Consider the following 12647-nt stretch of genomic DNA (forward strand, 5'->3'; position numbering starts at 1 on the left):
CTCGAAGAGGGAACTAACTGCCTCTCCCTACATTTGATTTTTTATAACCCTGAACATGCCACGTCTTAAAATGGCAGACAAACTGTGCAGTAACTAGACTCTTTGTTAGGTAAAAAACACAGCTTTACCCATTGTCCCTTATGATATAATGTTTTTGGCAACTCTCAGAGCTCTTTCCTGTTATTCTAAACTCTGAATTCCTGCCCTGGAACATTCTGGAAAGAGGGTCCACTTACTGCCCGTGCACACTTATGAAATTTCCTTCTATTATGGCTAGTCTCCTGTCCTCAGATACTAAACTGATTTTAAACTATATGTGAACATTTATGTGTCCAGATTCTATGAAGTTCAGCTGGCAATATTCCACATACTGAAATAAAGTAATTACAGATATTTAAAAGCACAAGTGCACAGTTGACCATGCTATCCTCCTGAGTAGCTCTTATCTATAGGACAGGGCGCAGAAGTCTACCGATGGTTCTATGACTATCTTAAAAATAGAGCTAAGGCCATTTTTGTGGACTGCATGATGTAGGAGTCCTTAGAGTTACAAAAAGGGGTACCACAGGGATCAATAGTGGGTGCACTTTTGTTTTCACTTTTATATAAATAATATATGCAACAGGTACTGTAAATTCCACTTTTATGCTGATGACACAGTGATGTATTAAGATAAGAAATCTTTGTTTTGGACTCTTTACTCATTTAACTCATGCAACACAACACATGCTCTCATATACATTAGACAGGTACCTATATAGTAAGCATATTAACTTCTTCTTCCAATGGTAGTTTTTAATGGAACAACTCTGTCAGCTGCATTACCTGCTGTAAGGGTACGATGAGATGTTGCACAGCTCTAATAGCCTACATATTGCACAAATGACACATTTCACATAACCTACAATATTCTACTGCTCCTTCAGCAGACCAAACCTTTGAGAAGCTGGGGTCTGGATTCTCTTTTACAGCTCAAACGTGTTCACGTAAACTTGACTGCTAAGAAAACTAATTTTGTGTTTTGCTCTAGGTCCAGACTGCCAGTTAGTGGCACATGGGTTTTTACCACCATGGAATGTAACAAAATTAAACAGATCTCTCCATAGAAATACCTCAGGATATGGTTAGATGGTTTCTTTTTTAAACACGTTACTGAATTGTGAAAAAAGTTAAAAGTCAAGTTAGGCTCCCTTTATAGAAACAGTGTCATCTGCAAACAGAAATTAGTTTTATGTCAGTCTTAGACTTTGGGGATATTATCTACATACAAACCACTGGATGCTAATTACCACAGTGCACTCAAGCTTATCACTGGTGACTGTTACAGAACACATCATTGTATTTTATATAACATGTGGGATGGACCTCTCTCTGTATATCATGACTAATTTCCACTAGGGATATAAACATAAACACAAGATCAAAGATGTTGATACCTTACAGACCCCAACAGTCTCCATGGAGTTGGGTAGGACTGCTTTCATTATCTATTTTCTGTCCAATATTACCTGTTTAATAATTAATGTGCAATATTCTCTGCTGCTATTTATTCACTTGTCCTTTTTGGTTCACCATAATAATTCTTAATAATGTAAATATTGTACATACCCACACACCTTTATATTTGTCTTTATTTTTGTTTTATATTTATACTATTATATTTATATACTCTTTATCTATCTACCTTTGACAAGTGCAATTGTGAATTTCCCCTCGGGGATCAATAAAGTGATTCTGATTCAGTTCCTTCGCTCCATTATTATGGAACAAACTGCAGACCAAACAGTCTGGTGTTGCTTACCCAGTTTAGAAATGTTATGGAGAATCATTAAGTTGTTTGCAATTGTACTTCCTGCTCTTGTATATTTTGATTACGGTTTGTATGTTCTAAGTACTTTTTATAAATTCACTTGTTTGTGTGACTACTCTACATGTTAACTTGTGTACACAGGCACAGCCTGAAAAGAGACTCTGGTCTCAGCCTGTTTTATTTAAACAGCGAAAACAGACTAAGACCAGAGTCATTTACCAGAGTAAATGTAATGTGTTAGTGTCTGAAAGGTTTCCATCCAGAGCTGAGTGCAGCAGCAGGAAGGAGGAGGATCAGGGGTGAACTGATGAAAATGAAGTCCATGAGTCCGTCTTGCTGCTGGACAGCCTCTCAGTGAGCAGAACGTCCTACCTGCTGTGGAGCCTCAGATTCTCTGGTTGATCTTCCTCAGTGATCCGACTGAGACCAGGACCGAGCTGTGAAATGAGACTGATGCTGTCGGCTGGCTGATATTTACTGGTCGTCCAAAGTGAAAGAGGAACTACAGTGATCATAACAGCCAGGAACCCTCCCACATTTCCATTAGAACGAGCTATTGCATGCAGTCAGAGCAGGGACGTCCCATCTCTTCAGAGAACACTTCTTACAATACCTCCACCCCCTAACCTCTAACATGCACAACTTGATTTGTTAACTCTAATTACTTCCCCTAGGTATTTAAACCATGGATGCCGAATGAGTTAATAGGTCTTAAATGTTGTTACTTGTAGATGTCTTCCTTTACTGATGCCCCCTCCATGCCCAATACTAAAGTCCACTGCAGAGGTTGGGGTCATCACTCCCCATTCCTCAGGAATTGTTTAAAAAGTTCAGCAGCCAAACTCACAATTTTAGCATTATAAATGAACAGCCGAGTCATCAAACCTAACCTGCTATCTGGGAATGTGTCCCTTCATAAACTGTGTGTTAACTCAGATACTGTTTGCATTGTAGAACTTTTATGGGGTAAATTTCCTGGAAAGCAAGAACACTGGTTTAGTTTAAACAGAGGGGACAAATGAAGAAGAGGGTCTGGGGGTAGGAAGGAGGACCAGAGCCTTAACTAAGGGTGAGCGCAGTACGCTAGAACCAGGGGGGAACAAAAGAATGTCCTTTTAATGTTTGATTCAGAATGATCAGACGAGATCCAGAGTGCAGAACAGTCTGCAGGATGTGAGATGAAGTATTGCGTCTACACAAGCTCTTTTTATTGTTCAGTAGGCTGAATAGCAGAATTACAAGCTGCTTCAGACAGGAAGTGGAAACAAGTGCTGTCAACCCCCAGCAATCTTAAAGCACACGAACCGTCTGTAAACAAACCTCTTGTGTATCTGTCATATAAAACGAGGAATGAGAGAGACAAGGAACGATCTGAGCACCTGAAGGGGTCTGAAAGGCGCACCGGCACGGGAATTATAAAACCCACCAGACTGTACCCTACCAAACTAGGTCTAGATCTCCACAATGTTCATCTGTGAAGAAAATACAAACATCTGGGACTGACCAACAAGTGTCTGAACACTGAGTTTTCAAGGTATGCTAGGGCTCTGGGTGCATCCTCAACAACTCCCGAGAAATAATGGAAACCAGTCATAGCACATACAAATGTACAAGGCTAGACACAAAAAAACCATTTGACAACACTTTTAAAAACGAGACTGAGAAATACAGTTTGCTCAAACTTTCCAGCTTCAATCATCATAAACATTAACAATAAAAGTAAGTAAAAAGTCGTAAAAGCTCACCTATAGCCTACAATAAACCTGTTGATTCCAGTGTTCACTCTCTGGTGTCCAGAAAGCAAGCAAACAAAAATAAACACATATTTGGCAGAGAAAGAGAGACGTGGACTCGGTGGATACACAGATTCTCCTGTTTGCTATATTATCGCTGCCTCTGCTCAGGCTGACAGGCCACTGTGAAATCTCCCGGTGCTCCCAATGGCCAGTCCACTAGTGTAGTCAGCAGGACCAGAGCAGAACCAGCCCAGTGATGTTGATGGACAGTATCTGAGATGTCACGGTTCTGGTTCGGTTTGGTTCTGTGTTTCTTGTTTCCTGTTTCACTTGGTAGTTTTCCTGCCGCTGTTGGTGTCCTCACTGATTGTCTAGTGGTTCCACCTGTGCGTCATTAGGTTCTCCCCTCCTGTTGTATTTAAGTGGTGTTGCTCCCTTCACCCAGTGCTGCGTCATTGTTGGTTTCCCTCCAGTCTCTCCTGTTGATTGGTGTGTTTTGGTTGATCAGCCACCTTCACTGCAGTTTCACTTGTTACCAGATCCACTTCAGTGTCTGCATTTGGGCCCTAAACCCCTGATCTTCCCTGATGCCTTCCAACTTAACAGAGAGACACAAATGATCAACACTGGAATAAGAAGCTATGAACTCATGATTAAATGAGGCAAATGGCAGTAAATTCTTATACTATAGCAAGTGCAACATTATATAAGAGTAACAAACACATTAAAATGGGACATAGTTGTTGCTTGACGTTACACTCCTCCCTTTTGATAATTCTTTAATCACTAAAGTATATACAGCATTACAAAACACAAGTTATTGTAATGGCAGAAAAGCTGTTGCTGTTTTAGTAGAACACAGAAATTTCTAATAAGTAGTGAGCAGCAGGTTTTCATTATCCCAATCATCAGTGCAGTCATCACCTGGTTTCATTATTTCAACATCCTAACTTTTCTTGCTGCTTCTATCCTTGTCCGTCAACCCATACCAACTCTCAGGGATTGAGCGTGGGACTCGCACGCTGTCACGCCACACACCGATCCATAATGTCGACTTGGTGCGTACGTCGTGACAGTAATCAAGTGGACCCGCTCTCGCGCTGAGCTCAGATGGTAGAATTTCAACGTAAACCTTGCTCTTTATATTCATAAAGACGATCGCCATACATTGAAGCAGAAAAGGCAGAAACTGCATCATTGAAGGGTTTTTTTTCTCTCCTTGTTGTGTGTCAGGCATATTGAGCATGTTTGACAAGCCTTTGAGTGTATGTTGTGAATCCCTTTGTGAACCCATGATCATCATCCCTCTTGACTTGTGGTCTAACCCATGTTTCAACTTTGCCTAGCGTGGGATAAAATGTCTGGGCAGGTTTATCATTAGGAACAGTCCATACACCATCTGTGAAGTTACAGCCAGCTTGTTGCCATGCAGGCTTACAGTCATCTGGTGTGGCAAACTGTGGCACAGCCTGTAGTGAAAGAGGCGTCTGTCTCTACCTGCATTAGTGTGCAGATACTTCCTGTTGAGCTGCTTTGAGGGAAGCCATTTCCGCTCTTCATTTCCTGTAGAAAGATCTGTTTTTGTTTTAATGTGAGGATTATTTCTCAGCTTCTTCTGTTCAAATAACTACCTTCTTGGCTGTCAAGCATCATTTTGGATCTTGTGTTGAAAAAAACATGTCAGGATCAGATACAGGAACAGGCGGGTTCAGTTCTCAATTGATTGAATACAAAGCAAGCACACTTACTGAGAGTGTCTGAGTCTACACAAATCCAAAAGCTGAGGTGAACTCCAAACAGATAATTCCATAAAGAAACCAAAATATAAAAGCAGGCTTAAATGCACCAAATATCCCAGCAGTACCACACTCGAACGGGTTAAACACAGGGTTAATATAGAGGATCAACCACGCGAGGAGAAACGGACACCTGGGGCCTGTACCACAAAGCAGGATTTGAGTTTATCTAGGTAACTTCAGAGTTTTCAGCACCACGACGGTGGTTCACTTCTTACCGGGGTAGATCTCCATGGTAACTTATGCTGAACGGCTAACCGTTCTGTTCCAGATAAGAGATCAACTCTGTGAGAACGCCGACTACTGACCAGTCAGCTCTCTTGGAAAATGACCTCAGCATCTGTAGGAAAATCCCACAGACTGTTTTATCCAACAGGCTGCTTTATGTTTGCAGCGGTGATGTGGAGAAACTCTTGACTATAGCGATATAATCCTACAGACTGATTAAAAGCCTCAGGCTATTGTTGCCTACAGGTTTTTACAGCAGGATCAGCCCACTTACTGCTTTGAAATGTTTTGAATATTTTTTTATTTGCTCCCAGTTTGTTTCACACAGACTGACGCAGCCGTTAAAATAAATAGGTTTTATTTTTCTTAAATAAGGCTGAATATTATGAGAAGTTTGGTAGGGATACTGAAATACTACATTTTTAATATGAACGTAGGCTATTTATTTAGGTTAGTATAGCTTTCTACAGAGACTGTAGTCAAGTTCCGCCCCAGCTTTGCGATGTGGGCTCAAAAGGTGGGACGGTGAGTTTTCAGCAGCCTAAATGTTGAGATTCAGTCTTTCAACCACTATTTTTCGTTTCAATGCTTTATGAAGTTAATTTAGAACAATGCTTGGGCACTTGAGTGTGTTAAATAAATTAATCTAATTTTTGAAGTGACCACAAGTTTTTTTTTTTTTTTTTTTTTTAAGTGAGGGAGAACGACCCGAGTCTTTTAATGTGGAAACACAGCCGAGCTGAAAATATTTTAGACTACACCTGTTCATGTAGGCATTCACACTGTCTGTGATTTTCTCTCCCTGCATGTGTCAGCTGCAGACGTGCTATTGTCGTATTTCTGTAGTGTTACAGTTTAATCCTCGTTCATAAAATATGACGTTCTGCTGTCAGTGGACTTGTTCATGTCTGTGATTGGTCATCTGCTGCTAACTCCGCCTCTTATGTGAACGCCCTCCCGGCTCGATCGGGAAACCCTGGGTTGACTTACCGAGTTGATAACCAGCTTCGTGGTACCTCTTATCGCGATAGTTAGGGTAAGTGATAACGAAAATATATCCTGGGTATGTTGAACTCGCTTCGTGGTGCAGGCCCCAGGTGCGACACATCAAGGAATTAAGCAAACAGGGGACACGCAGACAGACACCAAGTCTGAGTAAAACACAGACTACAATAAATCTCTCAAACAGACAGACCAACCAGATAAACAAGACAGGGATCAGGATACTAAACTCAGAGCAGGCAGACCAAAATAATACAAGCACGGACTAAAGTGGCACAAAACGAGCACGTTTCTCATAACCCATTTCCTTGTTCGTGGTTTTAGAAATTTTCGGATGGTTTCAACTCTTTTTGGGATGGATTGATTTGCCCTCTACTGATCACATCCCGAAGAAATCACTTGTTCTGAAACCCATTGCAATTTACCCAGACTTTGTTGTGACCGTTATTTACCAAATGTTGCGCTGCTTTCTGAGGTAGCGCAACACATGAAACCCACCTACTCTCTGTTAGACATTGTCCCAGGCAGGATAGTGAAGGAAGTTTTTTAATAGCGCCATTGGGTCGAGTCTACTCACGTTAATTACTTCTTGTCTTAGTCTAGGTTGTGTCCCAGCTGCATTTAAACATGCTGTGATCAGGCCCCTACTTAAGACACCAAATCTTGACCCTTCAGTGTTATTTAATTTTAGACCAGTTTCTCATATGTCTTTTCTGTCAAAGGTCTTGGAAAAAGTTGTCTTTATACAGCTACAAGCCTTTATGCAGAAAAATTCTGCGCTTGAAAAATTTCAATCTGGTTTTAGATCACGTCTGCACTGCTCAGAGTACACAATGACATTGCCTTGTCTGTGGATGCTGGCAATCCTGCTGTTTTAGTGCTTTTGGTGGACCACGCAGTTCTTCTCTCTTGCCTTGAGCATGATGTAGGCATTCGTGGTTTGGCTCTTCAATGGTTTAGCTCCTATTTAGCAAATAGGATCTTCTCTGTTATGATTGGTGAATGCTCTTCGTCAGCTGCTCCTCTTTCTTGTGGGGTACCCCAGGGTTCAATTCTTGGCCCAATCTTGTTTTCTTTATATATGTTGCCGTTAGGAAGTATTATAGGAAAGCACAACCTGTCCTTTCACTGTTATTCTGATGATTTGCAGATTTATTTGCCTTTAAAACCGAATGTTAGTGTCGCACTAGGCTCCCTACTTATGTTTTGTATTAATGATATTAAGTTGTGGTTGTCACAAAATTTTCTTAATTTAAACAAAGCAAAAACTGAGTGTATCATCTTCACTAACCCAGATGGTTCAGCGGTGAATTTGGGGGCTCTGGCTCCATACCTTAAGCCTGCTGTCAGAAATTTGGGGGTTACTTTTGATTGCAACATGAAATTTGACATGCAAATCAGAAATGTTGTCAATGAGTTTTTTCCAGTGTGACACAGTGCAACTTGTGTAAAATGCTGCTGCTCGGTTTTTAACAAATACATCTCGGCATGCTCACATTACTCCCGTCCTTTACATTGGCTCCCAGTGCAGTATAGAATAAATGTTAAGATTTTGCTATTCGTTTTTAAGGCCCTAAATGGCCTGGCCCCGGAGTACGTAACTGAGATTTTAACCCTGCATGAGCACAGACGGTCGTTATGGTCTTCAAACCAATTGGTTTTAGAAGTCCCAAGGTCGAAGTATAAGCGATGGGGTGATCAGGCGTTTGGAGTTGCTGCTCCGAGACTCTGGAACAAGCTACCCCCTTATATTCGCACAATTGCAGATGAAACTATTTTTAGGTCTAAACTTAAAACCCACCTGTTTAGAACGGCTTTTAATACGCTGTAGTGGTGTGACAATTTCGTTTTTCTTGTTTCTTTAACTTTTTAGTTATATGTATCTATGATATGCTGTTTTAGTATTCTATGATGTGAAGCACTTTGGATACCGGTTGTTGTTGTTGTTGTAAAGCGCCATAGAAATAAATGTTTGTTTGAAATGTTGCAAAACATTTACATCTTTATTTTGCAGGCCTGCCCTGCTGATAAAAAGCTCATCAGATCACAAACATATTAAATTTGAACACTGAAGTTACAACAACTTCCTGTTCGGCGTTGGGCATCGCTCAGAGGCTTTTTGGTAAGTCTGTACAGGATACAGTGCCACAGACATTTTATGTTTCTGTGACACACAAAATTGTCAGGAAGTCATCAACAATGAGCAAAAACTGTTTTGTGTGAACACGTCACTGTATTTTTGTGGACAGTGAAATATTTGTGGATCATTTGTGGATCGTCTTCTGTGGGCGTTTCAGAGTGATTCAGAACAGCCACCTCTTATTGCAGAAAAAAAATGCTGATAATTAGCCAAATATTTCTGCTTGTGTTGTTCCATTTGAAAACTAAAAAACTCTGGAAACATTCTGTTTTACAAAACAAGGGGGAAAAATGCAGTTGCACTTAAACAGACAGCAGATGTAAAACAAACTACTGTTGAAAACGAAAAGTGCGAGAATGAGAGTGAATACGACTTTCTGCCCTGTAGGAATTATGTTGCTCAGAACCTGGAGACACCTGGATCTTGATGACAGGTTTGCAACTGTCTGACATGGTGGCTCTGATGGTAACTGCTTTGCTTCTGTAAGTCAGACTGTCTTTAGCTTTAGCTCTGAAAAACCCTCTTTCTGGGTTGTAATACATGTCGTTAAACAGGCTGTGATCACACTTAATCCTCATATCAAAGACTCCCACTGCGTACCAGTTATAGTAGATGTTGTAGTCATAAGGAACGGAGAACATGACGGCCATTTTTCCAACATCTCTTTCTGTAGATTGAATCTGTAGATCGTAAGTGAAGACTCCAACAGCTCCACGTGCTGTGCCAGCCTTCTTGATGAACTGACCGCAGCGAGATTCAGAGGGACCAATAGTTAGTGGCAAATCCTTATGGTATCCACTGACCGTGTACACACTGGGGAGACAGACAGGTATGAGCCTTCAAGACTATGAAACTGAAAGGCAAAGTTTCAAATTGATATCAGTTTCATTTTACAGAATTAAGAACTAAGATCAGTCCAGCATGTATCTTAGCCTAGCTTCGCACAAACACTGGAAGCAGGTGGAAACCGTTAAATGTTTATATGAGAGGACTGATATCAGCTGCATGTTTCCCTTTTCATAGAGCTAACAAAGGTTTAAAGACATCCAGAGACAAACAAAGCAGACTCACTGCGGGTTACAGAAGTTGTATTGAGAATTATTCTCAATCTCAACGGTGCACTGATGGTTTCCCATGATGTCTTGAACCTGCAGAGGGAGACGGAGCAGGAGACAGACTGTTCAGACTTAATGTTAAATAAGTTATTTTTATTATTATTTAATAATAGTAATAGTGTATAACTTAGAGTTGAATTCTCCTGCTGGCACCACTGTTCAACAAGGAAAGATTTAAAGTCAATTACCAAATCCAGGCTCATTAAATATCCTAAATTATATTAGCTTTTTGGTTAATAATAAAATTTATGAAAGTGCACGTGAGAGCTGTTAGCTGTGGCTGCTACCGCTACTCCTTTCGCGCTGCACACAGGTAAAATAATCATATGCCACAGTGTTACTCAGTTAAAACATAATTGTTAAGTTTGCTCCATTTCAACATGGCCAGTGCAGGATTTGAACCTGAAGGATCTGGAGTGCAAGCACCAAACTATTAAAGAGGTGGTATTCTGCTCATTTTCAGGTTCATAATCTATTTAGAGCTTGTACCAGAACAGGTTTACATGGTTTAATTTTCAAAAAATACATTTTTTTTTTTTTTCTAAATATAAAACGTGGCAGTTAAACACTTGAGTTTAATGTTATCTGCCTCACTCGGGTATGAAACGTGAATGTCATGATGTATCAGATCAGTCTGGTCAGCTGCAGCGTCCAATTAATAACTTATCTGCAATACTGTCTGCGAGCTTTTGGGACTTTCTGAAAAATGGTGGTGAGGAACAACTTCTGGATCACGCGTGGAATCAAAAAGGAAACTAGGGCTGAACAATTTTGGAAAATCTAATAGGGTTTTTTTTTTTTTTTTTAACCAATATTGCGATTTAATACGTAATTAATTTTTTAAGCTCTTTACCTTCTGTGGGTCAAGTCTGTGTTATGAAATTAAGTAATGCTTTAATTGCATGAATTGTCAATATGAGCTATTATTCTAATATGAGAAAGATAATTTGAGAGTCAAGTCATGGCATTAAATAATATGATATAACATAGGCCTACTGTGATCTGGTGAGGCCACTCTGTGGGAGTGATACCTCACCACTGTTAACCATCTTTGTTCTGTTGAGGTGGTTGCTGATTGGGAAAACTACTTTCTTTTCTGCCTTCTCTGCAATCCAGACGTCAACCATGGCCTGAGCGACTGCCACATCTTGCTTTGAGTTATTTGTTACAGAAACACACCTTGCACATTTAAATAGTGATTTATTTAACAAAAGAGTGAACTAAACATTACTTTTGATCATTTATGCTGCCTCGTTCCCTCTTTTGTCATGACCCTTGAGCCAGGTTGTGACACTACCTACAGACCACAAGAAAAACAAAGTTTACCAGTGTGAACTGTATTATACAGTAAGTGTTCAATACAAAACCCACAGTTCAACCACCAGTTAATGAGTCCTTATCTCAGGTCAAATCTCCTGGGAGTCCATCTCTCATAAAAAAAAACCTCAAAAAATACTGAGGTTCAATTCAAAAGTTGGCCAATGAAAATAAGACCAAGTGACCCCTCTCGTGTTTGATAGACAAGCTTAGTAATTGACAACTTTGGAGTTCCCCTGCAGTTTTACACTAGTTTTATGTCAGTCTTTGGGGATATTTTCTACATGCATGCTCCAGCTACCACAGTAAAACCACTGGATGCTAATTACCACAGTGCACTCAAGCTTATCTCCAGTGACTGTTACAGAACACATCATTGTATTTTATATAACACGTAGGATGGACCTCTCTCTGTATATCATGACTAATTTCCACTAGAGATATAAACACAAGATCACAGATGTTGATACTTCAACAGTCCAACAGTCTCCATGGAGTTGGGTAGGACTGCTTTCTGTTCCTTCGCTCCATTATTATGGAACAAACTGCAGACCAAACAGTCTGGTGTTGCTTACCCAGTTTAGAAATGTTATGGAGAATCATTAAGTTGTTTGCAATTGTACTTCCTGCTCTTGTATATTTTGATTACGTTTTGTATGTTCTAAGTACTTTTTATAAATTCACTTGTTTGTGTGACTACTCTACATGTTAACTTGTGTACACAGGCACAGCCTGAAAAGAGACTCTGGTCTCAGTCTGTTTTCGCTGTTAAAATAAAACAGACTAAGACCAGAGTCATTTACCAGAGTAAATGTAATGTGTTAGTGTCTGAAAGGTTTCCATCCAGAGCTGAGTGCAGCAGCTGGAAGGAGGAGGATCAGGGGTGAACTGATGAAAATGAAGTCCATGAGTCCGTCTTGCTGCTGGACAGCCTCTCTGTGAGCAGAACGTCCTACCTGCTGTGGAGCCTCAGAGTCTCTGGTTGATCTTCCTCAGTGATCCGACTGAGACCAGGACCGAGCTGTGAAATGAGGCCGATGCTGTCGGCTGGCTGATATTTACTGGTCGTCCAAAGTGAAAGAGGAACTACAGTGATCATAACAGCCAGGAACCCTCCCACATTTCTCAGAAACAGGAGGTCTTGCTTTGTTTCTGATACCCTATTGCATGCCGACAGAGTCAGGATGTGAGCAGTTTAAAGACACGTTGATGGCTAAATGTGATATTGTGGTCATCGCGTGGAGTAAATTTGTAATTATCATTGGTGTTCTTATTTTACACTAATTCTCTAATGTATTTGTAGTAAAAGAACTGCACATAAATAAAAAAGAGCCAGGGGGAAAGAATTTCCAAGATTACCGTGGTAGATTTACAAGAAACTAATAATCACAAATCTACAGCTTAAAACTTGAATATTCTGACATTGTGTTCATACATTTATGAGAGAAACACTCAGTGTTTTATTTTTCAAGCAACCACATCTCTTCACTTTACGTCACACAC

General features: G+C 40.3%; 1 protein-coding gene and 1 long non-coding RNA gene across 3 annotated transcripts in view; one reads left to right on the forward strand and one right to left on the reverse strand.

Moving 5' to 3' along the window:
- LOC123964245 (DELTA-sagatoxin-Srs1a-like) overlaps positions 1–12177 on the reverse strand; it is a 15851-nt gene extending 3674 nt beyond the window's left edge. Inside the window, exon 1 of one of the 2 annotated variants that reach the window (XM_046041331.1) lies at positions 12101–12177. The gene's annotated coding sequence lies outside the window, so the exon portion shown is untranslated. Of the gene's footprint in view, positions 1–2182; positions 2267–12100 lie in introns of those variants that run through there. The other variant, XM_046041333.1, reaches the window with a different exon arrangement.
- LOC123964266 overlaps positions 1–12647 on the forward strand; it is a 78862-nt gene that overhangs the window by 45791 nt on the left and 20424 nt on the right. The gene's annotated exons all lie outside the window — the stretch shown is intronic.

This window comes from Micropterus dolomieu, linkage group LG02 (genome assembly GCF_021292245.1).
Source record: "Micropterus dolomieu isolate WLL.071019.BEF.003 ecotype Adirondacks linkage group LG02, ASM2129224v1, whole genome shotgun sequence".
Taxonomy (NCBI): domain Eukaryota; kingdom Metazoa; phylum Chordata; class Actinopteri; order Centrarchiformes; family Centrarchidae; genus Micropterus; species Micropterus dolomieu.